Source organism: Bombyx mandarina, chromosome 05 (assembly GCF_030267445.1).
Source record: "Bombyx mandarina strain Sakado chromosome 05, ASM3026744v2".
In the NCBI taxonomy this organism is placed as follows: Eukaryota; Metazoa; Arthropoda; class Insecta; order Lepidoptera; family Bombycidae; genus Bombyx; species Bombyx mandarina.
In genome coordinates this window covers 14,699,039-14,720,148 of record NC_143212.1, presented here as the reverse complement: position 1 = coordinate 14,720,148, position 21,110 = coordinate 14,699,039, and the positions used below count along the sequence as shown (strand labels likewise).

The 21,110-nt window shown below is 37.9% G+C and overlaps 1 protein-coding gene across 3 annotated transcripts in view; it reads right to left on the bottom strand.

Annotated features, from left to right (window-relative positions):
• The window catches only part of LOC114242859 (uncharacterized), a 40,393-nt gene extending 24,883 nt beyond the window's left edge, over positions 1 to 15,510 (bottom strand). The window contains exon 1 of one of the 3 annotated variants that reach the window (XM_028174154.2): positions 15,356 to 15,510. The gene's annotated coding sequence lies outside the window, so the exon portion shown is untranslated. Of the gene's footprint in view, positions 1 to 15,111; positions 15,311 to 15,355 lie in introns of those variants that run through there. The other 2 variants (XM_028174157.2, XM_028174155.2) reach the window with 2 other exon arrangements.
• Between the last annotated feature and the right edge of the window lie 5,600 nt (positions 15,511 to 21,110).

The window sequence follows — 21,110 nt, the reverse complement described above, 5'->3', positions numbered from 1 at the left end:
ATTAAGTGTTCTAAGTGTTAATACAGTTTTAATTTATACTTCGATAGAATTTTTATTTATCCCGAACCCCAGCGCGTAGCACGTAAGCCTACTCAATATCGGGAGGATCGTAATCTTTTCGGTCCAATCTATAATAATAACATAAAAACGAATGCTCACCTTTAAAGAAAGCCTGAATTATTTGTTGTTTACATGATTTATTTCAACCTTAAGTGATAAATAAATAAAAAAGGGAAAGAAAGAGCACCGCCCGTTTGGCGTATCGCGGCATATTGTATTTGACGTATGTAAGCGTTATTCACACAACGGGCTCGGAAATATCGCATTAAGCCGACTATATATCAAAGTACTTTGGATATATTTACATATTCCACATTACCTTCATAACAATGGTATGAATAAAAATTTACGTAGGTAAGGTATCACAATAAGACATCTCTTCTGGCACATAATATGTTGTGATAATACTCGTAGAATGTGTCACGGAAACTTTTGTTTTTGTAAGAGCTCATTCGTATTTATACAGAACGGGACGTGACTTCATTTCTCACTGTGACATACGTCATAGAATTTTTGGAAACCATTTACATTTCCTCTATTGCTCAATGAAAAGTCATTGAAAACGACATCCATTTTCGTGTAGTATAATTCCTGAGTAAATTTAGTGAGACGAGACTAAATAAAATAATAGATAATAATAATAATAGATAATAAATAATAATAATTTGAATAAATAAATCCGTAATGCAGTGTGCATATAGTTAAAATTATCATTATTGTGAAATACGCTTTGATTTTCAAAGTTATAATTAAGATCAACAATTTGTGTTATTAATGGAATTCCGTATTAACCTTTTCACTATTTAAATGATGATTGGGCGTATTGCAAGCTCGGACGGGCACGAATCAAGATTCCGCCTATTTCAGTCGCAAAGCAATGACGTATTCCAGTTTGAAGGGTGGAACATCTGTTTTAAAATACAATTATTTCGCCAATACCACAAATTTCAACCTCAGGCCTGAAGTTCTCACGTCTGTCTAACCATTTTAATCATTGGTTTGTCATGAGTTCGTTCGACTTCATACCTACGCAATAAAAAATAACTTTAAATATCTGTCACAGAGTAGAATTCATCCATACTACCTGGAGCCACTGCGTTCACTCACAGTGCCTTTCCAGAGATCTTTTTTGCCACTTTTCCGCGGCTATGGAATGTGCTCCCCTCTACGGTGTCCCCTCTCCGAGCGCTATGACATGTCCTTCTTCAAACGAGGCTTGTTGAGAGTATTAAACGTTAGACAGCGGCTAGGCTCCGCCGCTGCCATTGCTGACGTCCATGAGCAACGGTAACCACTCACCATCAAGTGAGCCGTATGCTCGCTCGTCTGCCTACACGGGCGATAAAAAAGAAAATTAATATTATGCATCATACATATGTATGCATATCAATCAGTGTTTGCTTACCATAGTACAGAAAATTCTAGTCACGTCATAAATGGTCGTGTGGAATTTATCACCGATTATTAAATTATTTAACTACTGTCGATCAATACATATATAATATACCTCTGTGGGAATACGGTGACAGACAGACAAAACAGTTGGCGTACTGCTTGGAGTCATTTGAATATACCAGGATTCCACCATCCACTATATTTATTTAACTTCAGGTAGGCTCTGAGTTGCCTTTGTTCAGCAATGTAACAATAATACAAAAAAGAAAACCGGCTTCAACAAAATTAAATAGGAATATCATCAATCGAATATGCATTATTAAGAAAAATTCAAAACCTATTGGTTAGATCTTTAACTTTACTGGTTAGATGTTTAAATGAGTCCACACGAGAAACACGAGCTTTCAAATAAAAAAGTATAAAAAAATTTGTCGAAGTAGTAACCTCCCTATTTTTCTTTGAAAGCAGTCTATACATATAAATAAAATTGGAGTGTATGTTTGTAATATTGAAATAGTCTCTTTTTACTAAATGGATATGAATATATATACAATATACGGCACATACACCAAAATAACATTTTTTACAATTTTTGTCTGTCTGTTCCGGCTAATCTCTGGAACGGCTGAACCGATTTTGACGGGACTTTCACTGATAGGTAACTGATGATATAAGGAGTAACTTAGGCTACTTTTTTAGACTAGCTTCGCCCCGCGGCTTCATCACATAACATCTCGGGGCTCAGCTATCAATAATAAAATTTAATGTTTCCGAAGCGAAGCGAGGGCGGGTCTCTAGCTTAAAATACAACTTGACAACTGCCGACCGCATTTATATGAACCACGCTGTCTACGACCAGAACTGAAGTCGTCTTGTCAACGACTTTCAAAGTGTAAGTGGTTCTCAGGCCTCAGTTCCCTACTGCTATTAGACTAACGAGAATGCCTAAAACATCTACGCGGCCTCCGGTCATACCCCACATTTGCGTAACTAATAAACTCGCTGGCATTGTTTGTACAGACATTACTTTAAATTATTAAATGGTAAAATGAATTGAACGCGTAACTAAAATTAGTTTTACAGTTAATTCCTTGTATTTAATAAAATATTTTTATGGTGAACTAAAGGGTAGTCAGCATAATACTCAAAGTCTTCAGTGACCAGGAAAACTGTAAAAAGTATTTGAGACGTCGGAAGTGATAGAATAACAACAATAAATGCGAGAGCAAGCCTAGTTCAGGTTTAATTAATTATGTCGACCACTCGCGGAAATCGAAGAAAATATTAATTTAAAATATGACTTATTTACATCTACGGATCTAAAAAAATTTTTTTTTTTATTGCTTAGATATCTGGACGAGCTCACAGTCCACCTGGTTTCAAGTGGTTACTGGAGCCCATAGACATCTACGACGTAAATGCGCCACCCACCTTGAGATATCAGTTCTAAGGTCTCAGTATAGTTACAACGGCTGCCCCGCCCTTCAAACCGAAACGCATTACTGCTTCATGGCAGAAATAGGCAGGGTGGTGGTACCTACCCGCGCGGACTCTCAAGAGGCCCTACCACCGGTAATTACGCAAATTGTAATTTTGCTAAATTAGTTATTATAATTGATAAAACTGAGGCAGAGCTATTTATGCTTTGCAAATTATGTTTTGATGAAAAGTGTGTGATTGCGCAGTTTTCAATCAACAATCATTATTTAAATTACAAAAGAAACAAAGATTTTCTTCATTAATTTACAATTGAAAAATCGTTCGTGTTCAAATGTAACATAACTCTTCACACAAACGCAAGGCTCGCGTGTTCGATGCTCCGATATGACCCGCTAAGTCTTAAAAACTTATTAACATAGATTAGGAAACTCGACTTAACGTACACACGAACACAATTAAAACTTTTACATCGAAAACTCGTTAATATGGTTGATGCTAAAACTTGAAAACTAGTATTTCACTTGTTATCGAGTGCCTTGTTATAACAAGTTAGTATTAAAGTACTAGTTACTAAAGTAATTGTAAAGAAATGTATATTCGCTGCACGTGACGTGTAGGCGATTTCAAGGGGCTCAGTCAAGAGACTTTGCTAACACTAGCAGTGCTTCGCTGAATCTACCACCGGATCGGAATTGCCATCGACTTTTTTTTTTTTTTTTATCGCTTAGATTTGTGGACGAGCTCACAGCCCACCTGGTGTTAAGTGGTTACTGGAGCCCATAGACATCTACAACGTAAATGCGCCACACACCTTGAGATATAGTTCTAAGGTCTCAGTATTGTCACAACGGCTACCCCACCCTTCAAACCGAAACGCATTACTGCTTCACGGCAGAAATAGACGGGGCGGTGGTACCTACCCGTTCGGACTCACAAGAGGTCCTACCACCAGTAAATACACTACGACTAAGACATTCCGACAAAAACTCAGTGGGCCGTGTCTGTGAGTTAATTTTCACGACGAACCCTTCGTCGACCGGTGTTCGGAATGCCAAAAAACACCGATAGTGGATCGGAAGATTTAATTAGAAAGGGCGCTGTTTGGCCTTATTTTTAACATGTCGCCTGTGATCGTTCGTTAGGGTTAGTGTTAGCAACTTCGTCAAGTTAGAGCCCCGTGAGCTCACCTAATTAAGTAAGCAACACCAGCAAAAGTAATTTTATAGTTTTTTTTTTCATATAAAATAGTCAAACATATAATAATTTAATTGGTACTTAGATTTTAAAAAAGTAGTTTTATAGCAGCTAAGAAATTATTCAAGTCAATCAATACCTAACACCGGCTATTTACTTTAATTCCAAATTAGTCGAAGAATCCTTATAAAAAAAAAACAATAAAATGATGTAAAGTTAAACCAACGTAAGAAAAACTCATACAAATCATAAATGAAAATTTTGTATGTTTGTTTTTCTTTTAATCCTCCACAAATCCAAATCTTATTTTAAAAATGTTGCTCACTCTTCCGTGCTACTCTGAAAACATTTCATTATAACACTCAATTTCCCAACAAGCGATTTTGAGTACCGATTACCAGTGTTGCCAACCGTGTAATAAACCTCCCGAAACGGTAGAATAACTGAGGTATGAAATAATTGTGAGACCGCAATCGTTTATTTTTAATCTGGTTTAATTTAATCCCTATTATATAAAACATGAGTGGCTCTTTCATGAAAACGAACGGAGTAAAGACATACATTTTTAATGTAGGAATAATAATAAATGTTACAATGTGCTAAGAGCACCTACAGATACTTCGATAAAAGGTCGAAAGCTATTCAGTAGTAATAGACTGGTTAAAAATAGCAGGTCAATCTGATCCTTTATAACGCGATCCTAATAAAAACGTTAACGACATTAATCTCTCTTGAAATGTTTAGTGCTGCCGGCAAATAAAAATCAAAAACTTATTAATTTTACCACATAATTGTTGCCCTTTCAAATAAATGGGATCCTTTAAAATTATTTCCACCGGTCGACTCGTTTATCAAACGTTATTAGGGTAACATTTCCGTAACTCGGGTACCCCTTTGTCCATTAATGGAACAGAATTACGCGTTTATGAATAATCGAATGGATTTAAAAAAAAATTACTGTGTTAAATTAAAATGTTAATGTCGGAATCGTGAATCATTTTAGTTTTAATCGATTTTCGATGTATCAAATAAACAGACTGACTGTAATCGTTCTGGAAAACGAAGACAGTGGCAGTGTTAGTGATTCTGGACACAGTACCAGTAAAAAAAAATATATAAAAAAAAAAGCAGACGCATAGATTATAGAAACATACTCTGTTTCCGTCGCAGGTTCGACTGAATAAACTGACACAATTTTTCAGAGTAAGAGCATTTCGTACAAGACAAAAATTTCATTTTTTTGGGATGCAGCCATTGCTGCTGGCCCAGAGGCCGTTCCAGATTTACCAGAAGAGGTGGATGAGCATGCGCTCAACCAAGGGATTAGATTCGCTAACAGCTACCCCAGCGGCGCCTCGGAAGGAGATCTAACATGGACAGCTTCTTCACGAATGCATCCAGCTAGAAACTACAGTCACCAGGGCCGGTATTCCGTATACAGGCCTGCTCTTAGTGCAGTAAGCCTCTAACAAAAGTGTCAGTAGATCAGTTGGATCCATGTCTAGGGCGACTGACTTCCACTTGATTCAATTCTGAAAAGTAGGCGGCCACGAGAAGCGATTTAACGAGCAACGCTGGCGGCGGTGAGTAAGGCAAAGGGTACCAAGCCTTGATACAATAATATCATTACATCGTTCATTTCTTCTGGGTTTACTAAAAGTAATTATCTAAAAACGATAAATTAGCAGCAAAGACAGATAACGGACGACGTACATAAAGTTTGTCCACACAATACTTATTTTACAAACTTGACAAATTACAGTTTAATCTTTCCTATATCGATTTTACGTCGGAACTGTCGTAATGATGAATTCATGTTAACATAACATAACAACTATCATAATTATTCATGTCTTTTATTTAGACTTCGATCACAAAATATTTTAACGTTTTTTTTTTATTTCTAGTAGATCGTTCTGAATGTTTTGGAAACCATACGCATTGATAAGGAGAGGAAGTTTAATTTAGTAATTTTAAATTGCGTCAGTGAAGTGAATACAAATATTAATATAAAGATAATAGGCGATATGAATACTCGTAAATGCTACGATCACTCATATGGATGAATTTGAAGGAGAAAATATCTTAGGTACTCAGTAACGCTACTGTTCCCATTTGTGTATGAAGTTGATTAATATATGTACATACATATAGGTTTTTTACTGGTGGTAGGACCTCTTGTGAGTCCACACGGGTAGGTACCACACCCGCCTATTTCGGCCGTGAAGCAGTAATGCGTTTCGGTTAGAAGGGTGGGGTAGCCGTTGTAACTATACTGAGACCTTAGAACTTATATTTCAAGGTGGGTGGCGCATTTACGTTGTAGATGTCTATGGGCTCCAGTAACCACTTAACACCAGGTGGGCTGTGAGCTCGTCCACCCATCTAAGCAATAAAAAAAAGTTATTAAACCTACTTATACGGTTTAAATTTTTATATATTTTATTATCATTATATTATTTTCGACGCTTTGACGGTTTTTTAGTTTTCACGGTCGTCCATGGCCCTAACAAAAAAGGTTTTTAATTATACATAAATCTATACATATTATTCTATGAAGGCGCTTGTCTGTATTCGTTTTAAGCATCGTGTTTGTGACCGAGCTATATACTGCTTTGTGCCATTAATTAAACAATATTTCATTGTGTACGAGGTAGCACGCTTCGTTGGATAATTAAACATGCAATAACTTGTTCTGATAGGCACATAATTTTATTTAGGCAGCGTTCTGGCAACGAATTGTTGTGTACATAAGCCTTTGTGCAACCGCTTTATGTGTTTTTTAGGAATGGAAATTACTGGTGGCCCGGAGATCTTTCCAGTATGACCAGGACAGATGTGCGAACTAAGGCTCAGCCAGGAGGGAAGGGATTTTCTAACAGCTGCTTTACAGCTAATTTACTAGTGGTAGAACCTCTTGTGAGTCCGCGCGGGTAGTTACCACCACCCTGCCTATTTCTGCCGTGAAGCAGTAATGCGTTTCGGTTTGAAGGGTGGGGCAGCCGTTGTCACTATATTTGAGACCTTAGAACTTATATCTCAAGGTGGAGTGCGCATTTACGTTGTAGATGTCTATGGGCTCCAGTAACCACTTAACACCAGGTGAGCTGTGAGCTCGTTCACCCATCTATGCAATAAAAAAATAAAAAGTTACCCGAACGCCTCTGGAGGAGATCTAACAACTCAATGGCAGCTAGTTCTCGAATGAATCTACTACTGGATCGGAATCGCGACCCGCTGAGAAGTGTATTGGGTGTGATGTGTTGGCCTAGAATATACGAGTATAGCAATATTCGACTGACTCGGTGGTACAGTATCTAGCCCCCCAGACCATAGCGCCGAGGGTCGTGGGTTCGATTCCCACATCGGACAAAAAATTGTGTGATGTACAGGTTTTTTACTCTTCGTCAGGGTGTTTATCTACTTAGTCTGGCCATAAATACTGTTACAATTAAAAATAAACAAAATATTACATTTGAATTTGGAATCTGTCATTTTTATATGATTGCTCATTGAGTTTTCTCGTTATGGCGCCAATACATTGTACAATATTTTGCGATATTAAAATGGAGTGCGGTGATAAAGAGAACCGAATCGCTGTGATTGCATTACACAAAGTAGGTATGGAGTCAAATGCATTTTTTAAAACTCTCCATACGCTGTACCGGGCTCAAGGGGTACCGTCTCAAGGTCAAAGCAGTAAAGGAAAGAATTCGAAGAAATCCTGTCCGAAAGCAAAAGATTTTATCTCGGGAGATGAAGATAGCACCTAGAACCATGTCGCGTATTTTAAAAGATGACTTAGGACTTGCAGCCTATAAGAGACGTATTGGTCATTTCTTAACTGATAATTTAAAAGAGAATAGCGTGGTAAAATCGAAACAACTACTAAAGCGGTACGCAAAGGGAGGTCATAGAAAAAATTTGTTTACGGATGAGAATTTTTTTACAATTGAGCAACATTTTAACAAACAAAATGACCGTATTTATGCTCAAAGCTCTAAGGAAGCTTCCCAATTAGTCGACAGAGTGCAACGTGGGCACTATCCGACTTCAGTGATGGTTTGGTGGGGTATTAGCTATGAAGGAGTGACTGAGCCATACTTTTGTGAAAAAGGTATCAAAACATCGGCACAAGTGTATCAAGATACCATTCTTGAGAAGGTAGTAAAGCCCCTTAACAACACCATGTTCAATAATCAAGAATGGTCCTTCCAGCAAGACTCGGCGCCAGGTCATAAAGCTCGGTCTACGCAGTCTTGGTTGGAAACGAACGTTTCGGACTTCATCAGAGCTGAAGACTGGCCGTCGTGTAGTCCCGATCTTAATCCGCTGGATTATGATTTATGGTCAGTTTTAGAGAGTACGGCTTGCTCTAAACGCCATGATAATTTGGAGTCCCTAAAACTATCCGTACGATTGGCAATGAAAAAATTTCCCATGGAAAGAGTGCGTGTTTCTATTGATAACTGGCCTCAACGCTTAAAGGACTGTACTGCAGCCAATGGAGACCACTTCGAATAAGCTTTTATACTTTAAATTGTTTTATATTTATGTATTAAACTAACACACTGTAAAAGTAATAAATGTTATTTGCAATAGTATTTTTTTTCTTTTGTCTCAGTATTTATGGCAAGACTAGGTATATTCGAATTTTAAGTATGTATGCCAGTGTCTGTTACGCTTAACACAGGGAACATTAATTTTGAGGCCGGATGACCGTGTGTGATTTGTTCCCAGTTATTATTATTGTTTCGTCTGTTCCTGTAGGTGTTGTAAAAGTCACTTAATTGGCAACCACGTTCTCTGAGAACATATACTAGGCAATAACGGGGTGGTAGGTTTTACCATGCGCACGTGTATGTGCATAACCTGTTTCTACAGATTTCTGTCGTGGAGCAATTTCGAATTCGCGAAGGTTCAAAGGTACAAGCCATACAATTGAGATTTCGACTCCACGTTTCATGACTGGTAGCAGCGTACAGGTTCAGATGCCTCTTGGCTTTGATGCCTATCTAATACAAGGTAAGCAGTTTGCTCATACTTAACTACAGTATAAAAATATTGCAGTTGATCTTTCTGATCATAAATAAATAAAGTTTTGATTACATGGAAGGGAGAAGGGGAATACGGTGGGCCGACCAAATTAAAACTACAGTAAGAGGTCGTTTAAATGAGTGCCCTTGAGCAGGGAGGGATATCTAACAATAAATAACGATCAAAACAAATCTGTCAAGAGTAACACAATTGAGAAGAAGAAGAAGAAATAAATTAACGAATTGGTGTACAATCATTGCAAGGCTGCACGATCACTCAATTGGTGTCTTTGACACTGGTTGTAGAGCGCGCGGTCAACCCACCTAGTTAGTAACACCGTCTTGTTTATTATAATGCGAAGCAATTGCAGGTTTCAAGTATATATAGCTTCGTCCTAAGTGACTTCGACCTAATTATTCAAGGGACGTAATTTACGATGCAGCATCTACAAACGTCGGTAGCTGCTTAAGACTCAACTAAAGCACAAAATTGTCTTAAGCTGAACAGTCGACTCAGCTTACTGTAATTTTTATATGACATATATATAAAGCAACTCGCTCAAGACCCACAAAAACTATAGTCCTATTCGTAACCGTAGGCCTTCAGATGCCATCTCCAATCATGAGACAGCAAATCGTATTTTTTAATCAACGATAGGAGACGACCTTCTGCGCGATCGAAAGCATTTACCGTTATTATTTTATACCTTTACGTACATCATCAGTGCGAGGGACAAAACTAAGCCGCTACCTAACTCGTAATACTTTTGAAGCCCCATCTAGAAAATAATCTTAGCGCAGGGTTTGTCCAAGCATTATTGTTTTGTGGAAAAATTGTGTTATTGTTTTGTGGAAAAGCCAATGATATGATATTAGTTTAGCAGACACCTGGTTATAAAAAGCAAGATTTACTGGTGGCCCGGAGGCCACCGGTGGCCGAGTTTCACCAGGACAGTTGGGCGAGCACAGGTTCAGACAAGAGAAATGACACTATACGACACACTTTATAATTTATTCATCAGTTCGCGCGTTTAATTAAAAAATATTGTATCAACCGAGCATCCTGCATATGAGGTTGTTAGGTCTTATACCATCACAACTGTTTGGCGGATTATAAATCTTAATATTAGAATCTTATTTAGAATCGACCTATTCTAATAACAATTCCTGTTAGTACTATACATAAAATTTAGTATGGTATATTATGTAGGAATTTTGTTTTTTTGTTTTTAATTTGATTTTAAATATTATATTGAACGTTTCGGACTCTGCGATTTTCATCTATTTAAACATGAATTGAAACTGAGTGCTTAATATAATGATCCGTATCAAATTTTTCGAAAATACTTTATCTGTGCGTCACCAAAAATCGGTTGCATTTCTTTTTAGAGAACAAATGTCAATCGCTCAAATTTATAGCTACATTGATCGCGGTATATATCTCAAATTTAATTGATTACTAAATTACTGAGGTAGGGACTAATATTTCGCCTATCAGCACCGCGAGGTAGCTATCCATCCTGATTTGAAACGCTGAACAGTTATTAAACAACACGAGTTTTTTTTTGTTGTCTGCATCAGCGGCCGAGCTTACAGCCCACTCGGTGTTAAGTGGCCACCGGAGTCCACACAACAACGTGAGCTTCGTAGACTTTAAGCTATTGTTTGAAAGTAGCAATCAGTATTCACATTGTGATGTCAAGAGACTCCAGTAACCGCTTTCTATCAGGTGGACTATAAGACCGTGATCGTAAGACCTAAAGATTGAACAAAATCCCAACTTACTAAAATGTAAATCACAAAATAGCAAAAACGTTATTTTCATATCTATCTACTTTTTCGATTAAGTCAACAACCCTATCTTCTACAGCTAAGGAAAGTTTAGCTTTACTGAAATCGCTTCGTTACGTCTTTTAGTGTTAAACAGAAAATCACCTAGTAATTAAAAAAAACTAACATGTAAATACACTACGTATTAATGTGATTAAGTAATTTCAAGTAATTTCGAAGTCGTCGTGCCCTAAAGGATAAGACGTCCGGTGCATTCGTATATAGCGATGCAACGGTGTTCGGATCCCGCAGGCGGGTACCAATTTTTCTAATGAAATACGTACTTAACAAATGTTCACGATTGACTTCCACGGTGAAGGAATAACATCGTGTAATAAAAATCAAAACCCGCAAAATTATAATTTGCGTAATTTCTGGTGGCAGGACCTCTCGTGAATCCGCACGGGTAGGTACCACCACCCCGCCTATTTCTGCCGTGAAGCAGTTGTGGCGGGTAGCCATCATACAACGCAAGATAATTGACAGATGCCTGAATCTCGCTTACGACATTTTCAAGATAGCTTGCATATATACAAGTTCCGAACAACAACATTCGGACCGACGGTCTACCGAGCAATATCACCCGCTCGGTGTAAGATCTTCCCTTTGTCGTTAAGCCTCCCAAACAGTAATGCGTTTTGGTTTGAAGGGTGGGGCAGCCGTTGTGACTATACTGAGACCTTAGGACTCCTATCTCAAGGTGGGTCGAGGTATTTACGTTGTAGATTTCTATGGGCTCCAGTAACCACTTAACACCAGGTGGGATGTGAGCTCGTCCACACATATAAGCAACAATATAAACAACAACAAAAAAAAAAGTTCAAAGCGTTGGTCTTTATATTCAGTCTTTGGAACCTGATTCCTTGTTAAGCGAATGTGGTGTTCTAAAATTAGTCCATTCACAGGTTTTATCATATTCGTGATTGAAAATTTGTCTAGAATTTTTTTAAGCCTGAAACCAGTCCTACCTAGCTACCAGACATAAAAAATAACTCATTTGTTTTTTGCACTAGTTGTATGGACAAGCTCACAGATTGCTCGGCATTAGGTGGTTACGGACAATAGACATTACGACGTGAACTCCTTGTGATTGGAGTCCGAGGACTCTACTGCATGTATAAAGTCTGTTTCTTTCTCCAATTCACCAACAAAAAAGTTTTGACGTCTATGGAGATAGTCACCATAGAATATATACAAGACTAGCTGACCCGGCAGACTTCGTAGTGCCTCAATCGATAAATAAAAGACGTAAACTTTTGTATAAAATAAACTTAGAACAAACAAAAGGAATCCGTCCGACGGGAGACACATCAAAGGGAAAACAAAATTGTTATTTTTATTTAATTCCGAGCATTTTCATATTTATCTAAAAATCTTTTGAACCTTCTCTGGACTTCCACGAATAATTCAAGACAGAAATTAGCCAAATCGGTCCAGCCGTTCTCGAGTTTTAGCGAGACTAACGAACAGCAATTCATTTTTATATATATGGATAGATAGATATATAGATATTTAACGAATGCCTAAATCTCGCTTACGAATTTTTCAAGATAAGTTTGTAGATATAAAAGTTTCCAACAGTAGCATTTGGACCGTCGGTCTACAGAGCAATTTCACCCGCTTGGTGAAAAATCGCCACACGTCCAAAATACACTTCGAACAAATATGCAAACGAACCAATATTAATGTACGCGATGAAAAATGAAAACAATAAATAAATAAAGCTTATACAGACAGAATGTAAATTAAGGCTTTGTTTGATGAATGCATTGTGGAACTTGTGTGTTGTCATAATCAAACGTTATATCGAACGGTGCGGTTGAATTGTATAATTCCCCAGTTTCAACAGTCACGAATTGATTTTATGTGTTGTATGAAACACAATAGTTCAATTGAGGGGTAAAAATACATTTGCAATATCAACTTGAAGCATAAAACTTAGTCTACAATCACATTCATGAGTTTGCGGTTCAGAGTATTAAATAATTCACAGAGCACTTTTGAATAATTATTATTATATTATGAAGCTATAAATTTGTTTTATACAAAACTTTATGTTCGAACAAAGAATAAACGATATGAAATTTTAAAAGTGTTTTATGGAAACATTTAGAATAAAATCTTATGCGATTTAAGCTATTTAGCAAATACACTTTTTGTTTTCGGAACGTTTTTATGTAATTATATGCAAAGCAGACCTGATGAAAGTAATGGCGTATTTAGAGGTGATTTCAAACCCGAAAATTTAAAGTTTATCGCATCTCATGTGCTAGACGAATCCTACCAATGCCAATAGCGGTCGTGAGCCGCAATTTAACTATCCCGAGTCATTAGTCATAGCATTCCTCACTCAATAATAATAAAAAGGCTTTATGATGACCGCTATAAACCTTACAGCGTAGACGCCAATACGCAGAGGAATTCCCCCGAAACGGAGCCTGTCGTGTGACCCATTTATTTTTACTCTACCCACTATTCCAGCCATTAAATATTCATAAGATCTATCCTTTAGCATTTGATGTGCTTAATATTTTTGTACATCGATCCAATATCCGTATGGTAGGTATGTAAATACATATAAGGTAAACTCGCCGGTACGGTTTACGAACTTCTTAGATCTGTCCTAAAGAAAACGTTAGATTCTTATTTCGTGACCTCGTCTTAAGGCGAATCGTGGAATTTGTGTGGCAGTTGTCTATACGGGATATCCCGTGGGATGTATGTGGAGACATATACCTAGAAGGGCTTTGCATGGTCCACCGTCGGATCCATTTTTCGTGGCACCGATGACCGTCAATGTGATGTTTCGTCAGGGTAGGGTAACGAGGAGAAATGTACTCCAAAGTATAAACCGCCCCCCCTTAAAGGTAGGCGGATAGGTGGTAAGCTCGCACATGTGACTACGAATCAGTGATGCATTCGAATTTGAGTACAGGCAAGTGCCATAGGTGATACACAATTTAATTGAGATTTCGACCTCTTGTGTCAAGATGGGCGGCGGTGACAACAACATTGTTATTCCCATCGGCTCTGTTACCCACTTAAAACCGTGAGCTCGTCCGTCTATCTAGTACAATTAAGTTTTGCTTAGCATAATATTATATTTATATATATTATTTTGTTTATTTATTTTTTATATACATAATTATACAAGATTAGCCATTGCCATCATTTGATATAACTGTAAATGCGTTAGAATATATATTTTACTCGATACATTAGAAAATTTTAAATGTCCCCAAAAGCTAATATTGAACCTAGTCACTTACCGATAAGCTATTAACCTCGAATGTAGTTTAAAATATAGCTAATAGATGGAACAGCGATTAATCTCAAAATTGTATACCTATTAAAATGCTGTTTGTCTTAAAGCTGTCAAGAAAATGCTTTGATGTAAATTTGAAAATTGAATATAATATGACAGTAATGTTCAAGAGTAATGTAAGGCCTTAGATAAACAAAAGATTTAAAACGATATATCCTAATTATGTAGGAATCAGCACTGAAGACAAGAATATTTTGAAAAAAACCTAGGAATTTCTACCCGCTTCCCTTTGTTTACATCTAAAATACTACACACACCTTTTGCAAACTCTATTGCAAATAATTATTATTGTAATCTGAAAGGTTACCTGTACCCTTATAAATTTCATACAACACAAGTAGCACCGATAAACTAAATTCAATTTGTACCTACAAAAATAACAAATAATAAAACATAAGCCTCTTGAAGTAAATAGCAAGATTAATTCACTGTGTACTTACAATAGTAAGTGTATATATATATATGCGCGACTTTTCTTGGTAAAGCGTAAATACATAAAACATTCATGAAACTGAATGTGAATTATGAAAAACACGCGCCTTTGACTCGTGGTAAATATGTTATACCTATCTCAAATATTCCAGCGAGGATTCGGGCAATGTTTCTTAATTTAGTTTCGAAGTTAATGAATTCCATTTCAATTGTAAATCATGAATCTTAGAACTCGTAATAGTGAATACATTTTTAATTAGTTACGTCCTTCTCGACAATGTTTTCATGAAGTATTCTTTTACTTCACGAATATTCCTCTAATTAAAATTAAATTGAATAAAGGCCACAAATCTTACTTAAATAATTAACTACGTCTATTACTTCATAGAGGTGACTTACCCGCTTAACACAATAGGGGTTCGATCGTAACTACTTTATTTTTACGTTTACGAATAACATTGAAAAGTCTCGGAAACAGTACAGAAATACAAATAAGTAAAATTAACAGAGTAGATAAAGATAGACTTGGGAAAATGCCCGCCAAAAATAAAGAATGTTGGCAGTGAAGTGAGAGCCGCCGTAGTACGTAAACAGTGGTGTGCAGTGCGCAACAGGGCGGATAGGTGCGATGCATGCGTGGTACCTGAAGGCGGGCGGCGGGTGCGGGGGGGTCCGGAGGCTGCGGCACTCCGGACTGCAAGACGCCGCGCCGCTACACGCGGACTGACGCGGGCCGCCACCGCGCGCACCGTCACAGCCTCACCGATCACGGGGTTGCCATATTCCACCAATCAAAATTCCTATATTTAAATAAACAAAAAATGTATGAGTAGCTGTTATCTAGTTAGGCTTGTATGTTTTACAATTTGAAAAAGCTGTAAGCTTAACCTTAAGAATATTCTAATTTAAAATATGACAAACATATCACTTGACATAACTAAAGCTTAGAATACTGTTCCGGACTAAAACGATCACTTAAGCAAATACAAAATGTTACCAAATTATTTTTTGTTTTCATACGTAAATTTCCACGAAATGTGTCTAAAATCGATGCATTGACTAGCAACACTGGCGCCCGCCCCGAGCCCCTCCGACCCGGCCGGGTCCCGAATAATGAAGCAGGGGGAAAAGAGATTGTGGAGCGAGGAAATGCCGGAAGATGCCGGCCCGTGCCGGATGGCAGGCTGCGCTCCCGGATCCTGCCCGCACCCTCGCACTTCGCAAACAACTCGTCTGCAAACGTGCACAATGGAAAAGAAGTCATGCGGGGCAATTTAAAATGAAATTACCAAACGTCATTTTCACGCTCCCGTCGCGAACACAACTTCAGACGTTTTAGAACTTCATTTACTTGGAATAGCGTTCACCGATAATAAAATAAACAGACAAACAACCGAAATTAATTACTTATGAAAGCAAACAATTCTGTTATAGTCTTTTTCTATATGCATTTATACATATATCGTCAGAATCTAAAATTCCTAGAAGGAGTGGGTTTCGCTAATGTAAGCATGATACATTCTGAGAATTATTACAAACATAATTTATGGAATAATCATGTCGAAATCCCACACGTACCTCGTAACGCGCACGTAAATAATTCATAGGTGATAAAAGTTACATTCATTTTATCCTGATTTCCTTATAAAATCTGACGCGTTTCTCTAGCCTCGTGTGTACCGACGACAAAAGAATAAAGGAATTATTAACATAATTAATTCCTTTCGTAACAAAGTTTATTCGAAATTACGCCCTAGAACGTTAGTAATAAATGTAAACGAAATTAAAACTTGTAACTCTGTAAATGAAACTCGGAGATATTTTCATGTGAAACTTTTCAAATTTCCATTGGGCAGATCGTGCTGAAAGTTGAGAATAGGTAGTCTGTAGTTGTTTTCAACTAGGTGAGCAGTGCTGCATATGAAATCGTTTTTTTTTTTATTTCACCAAAGAGTTTTTAACTGTAATTTGTGAGTTTAAATTACGATGACTATCCTAATTGAAAATGCGGATTTAATACGAAATGCTATATTTCACGTTTGCACTAATCGTGTGAACCTTGCTATTGTTCTCGGTTCGCAGATAGATTCGAAATTATTGCAAGCTTTTAATATTATCCGATTTGGAGCGTTAATTCTAATCCAGCTCATATGAAACTCATTATAAAAGGTAAAACGCTCGAACGAAAAACGAACGAACGAAACCCCAATATCGAAAACCAATCCCACAACTAAGCGCTAGTAATATTTACTGAAAAGTGGTTGATAGAATTAAAACGAACCACTCAAGCTTGTGAACTCAAAGCGAAAACCTATTAAAGGAGGTTATCCGATCGATTTGTGGCATTCCCTTGATACAGGACTGCAGCTGTGTGCGTGCGTGCAACTACTCGTATTTACACACACACCACACACTTCTTCATTGCAGATATCCTCTGTGCAGTGAAAACAAATACGCTACTTTTTTTTATTACTCAGACGGGTGGACGAGCTCACAGCCCACCTGGTGTTAAGTGGCTACTGGACTGATGCGTCACCCACCTTGAGATATAAGTTCTAAGGTATAGTTACAACGGCTGCCCCACCCTTCAAACCAAAACGTATTACTGCTTCACGGCAGAAATAGGCAGGGTGGTGGTACATATCCGTGCGGACTCACAAGAGGTCCTACCACCAGTAATTACGAAAATTATAATTTTGCGGGTTTCATTTTTATTACACGATGATATATATTCCTTCACCGTGGAAGTCAATCGTGAACATTTGTTAAGAAGTTACGTATTTCATTAGAAAAATTGGTACCCGCCTGCGGGATTCGAACACCGGTGCATCGCTAGATACGAATGCACCTGACTTATTTGAAGCCAAAGAGAAAAAGCATTTTTATTTAATAATCTAAGCAGAATTATAACTTGCTACTGTATTTCATCAGCTACTTGTAATTTTACTCAATTCTTATTTATAATAGATAATTTCCTAAAAGGTTAAAATAGTTATTATTCTCTTCGTAATTCCTCCATGTTTATCAGTTGATGTCTAATTAATAACTTTATGATGACGATCATGTTAATAGCCATCAACCATTATTAATACAGTAAACATAAACCGTTTATTATGTACTCATAGCGACTCTAACGGAGACACTCTTGTCCTAAAAATGATATTTTGGTTCGAACACATCTCTTGTCGTCTAAATATAATAATACCTAAATAATAAATTGAATAGCAGACAAGTATTGTATATAAATAGATGTCATTCCCGAAGCCAAAAGAGACTGCGGAAAAGATTAATTTCCACCATTTTTACTGATGGTAAAGCGGATTACCCAATCAATAGGGGTGGGACAACTATTCCAACTATATCTGCCTAATGTTATATCTTCGTTCCCATTTGAAGAGCGGAACAGTCGTATTGAAAAGTCATTGGGACTTCCACCTCTTGTTTCGGGGTGGGCTGTGGCTTTCCCCACCAAGGGCTCATCCTATGCCAGAAATACCTTTTGTTTAACCTAGTTTATATTTCGTGAACATAGCCCCAAAAACGATTGTAACTTTCGGACACCTTCTGCGTCACACTAGGCCACTAAACCTGCGCGACAGCTGAATTGTAATTGTCTCATATTGCGGGTAGTTCAAAAAATATATATTAAAATTTCCATACGGACTTTTTGGCGGGAACGCGAGGAGTGAAGTTTTGTGATTTGTTTTATTTCGTCTATTTAGTGTTATTATCTGTTTAATATCTATGAATGTGCACAAGTGTGGGAAAATGAAACAAAGCCGCTGGACGTAAGTTCTCCTGATCGTCCAAAAAAACCACTGAAAAAAATTTCAGTAAAAGACCACCATTTTACTTTAAGTTATGTTTCATCCCATATCATCTCCTTTCATTTAATTTCATCCCAGTTGATTAATGTCTCAAATTAACCATCTTCATTTCATTTCATTTCACTCCATATTATCACTTTTCATAAAATTATGAATATAAATTAAAAAAGACATGACTTAAAGGCCTTCGCTACCGGGTCATAAAATCCCTTAAAAAAATTCGATACTTTTTTATGATATATGATTTCAAACGTGAAGTTATTACATCCGGCATCCACAAACACACCACTTCACATCTATGAAGACCTTAGACAACCTTAAATTAAAATCTTGATCCGAGCTATTTTCGTAAACGTAAACAAGAATCGTTTTGGAAAGAAGATGTTTACTGAAACTGATGACATCGTATTTTCCTTGTCTACTTTATCCCTCAATAAATAAGTAACGAACTACTAAATAATTCTGATACTAACCACTAGAATGACTATGCGTTATTGTTAATACTGAAAACTCGAGAACGGCTGGACCGATTTAGCTAATTTTAGTCTTGAATTATTTGTGGAAGTCCAAAGAAGGTTTAAAAGGTAGATAAATATGAAAATGCTCGAAATTAAATAAAAATAATAATTTTGTTTTCCTTTTGATGTGTCCCCCGTCGAACGGATTCCTTTTGTTTGTTTTAAGTTTATTTTATACAAAATCTTAGGTCTTTTATTTATTGATTGAGGCACTACGAACTCTGCCGGGTCAGCTAGTTATTCTTATTTCTTCTATGCGTGTGTTTGTCACTGAACTCCTCCTAAACAGCTGGACCGATTTGAATGATTTTCTTCATATGCGTTTGGGTGGACCCTGGATGGTTTAGATTTACAAATCAACCCGGTATATGGCGCTGCAGTCGGTATCGAGGTTATTTATCTATACTACAACTAAACGGCTGGATCGACTTGAATGAATTTTTGCAGGACAACGTCTACCGGGTCCGCTAGTATTATACTTATATAGGTACGTGCATGATTAAAAAAAACAAAAATGTGTCGGTACGTTCCGTAAATGTATTATTATTATTAATGTACTATTATTTATTGACGTTTATACTTTATCACTGCTATTTTCAGAATTTCCTTGAACACTTACTAAAAAATAGTGTCAGTCTTCAACGGCTTCCTTTCCAGTACCGAGTCAAATGAAATTAGTATAGACGAGTCCCGGGATATATTGGAGAACGCGTCCCGAACTAATCTAATTTTCATTAACGATCTGTAGGCACGGCCGGTCCACACCAAACGCCTTAATTGGCCGTCTGTCGAAGCCTTAACGTTTCTGATACCACGAGGGGGCTACTAAATATAATAATCTCCCCCTTGTTTCCCCACCCTAATGCCGACAATGCAGTGCTTTGTTCTACGTTAATGAATCAGGTTTCAGGGAGGAATTTTAAAGGTGCTACACGCTACTGTTTTCTGAAATCTGTCATTTTTTATAGTGTGGCGGATAGAGCGACCCGAATTCACACCTCATGGCAACTTAAATTGGCTGTCACATTTTCCTTTGCGTAACGCATATGCATAATACATTGTGACAAGCACTGAGATCCATGAAGCCATGAACATGAGAACTGTTAAGGAAGAGATAAGGTTAACAGGGACTAAGTACAGAACTCGGCTGGAAAACCACCCAAATACCCTAGCTAATGCGTTGACAAAAGTCAGTTACATCAAACGACTGAAACGCCATGATATACAGGGAGTTGGTGACAGATGGTGATTAATGAGGAGTCTCCCGGTGAGGAGCCTCTTCGACGCGATGGCACACGCAACGCATCTTTTTTTTTTTTTTATGATTGAAAGTTTACTGGTGGCCCGAAGGCCTTTCCGGTTTCACCAGGACAGGTGGGCGAGCAAAGGCTCAGCCAAGAGGGGTGGGATTTGCTAACAACTGCCCGAGCGCCTCCGAAGGAGACCTAACAACTCAAGAGCAATTGTTTCGCGAATGAATCTACTACCGGATCGGAATCGCGACCCGCTGAGAAGATCCGGCGAGAAACTCAGCGGGCTGATGCATGGGTTAGGTTGCACGTCGACCTCTTTGTCGAGTTCGACGAGTACGGTTACCGGGGTCCCTAAGCCTGCCCCTAGTATTAGAGCTGAAGGCATCTAATGCAAAGGTTATTGGATCTGATGGATCCGTAAGGACGTGTCTAGGGCGTCGACGGTGACTGGCTCCTGCATGATCAGGATTCGGGGAGTAGTCAGCGGCGGCAACGATAAGGCGATTATCATGACGCATAGCCTTATCGAAGTATCGTTCCGACGCTGACTTCATGTATTTCCGAATTGATTCGAGGCCCAGGTCGTCGTGTAGGTCAACGTTCCTCACGAACCACGGAGCCCCGACAGCTAACCTGCAAAAGCGGGATTGGAGGGTGTCTATGTGTGTGCGGGCCGCGTGAGCGAACACCACACTCGCGTAAGTCATGACGGGCCTATGCAAGTTTTGTAAAGTGTCACCTTGTTCCGAAGGGACATTTTACTCCGCTTACAGATCATGGCCCATGTTGAATAGTTTGAA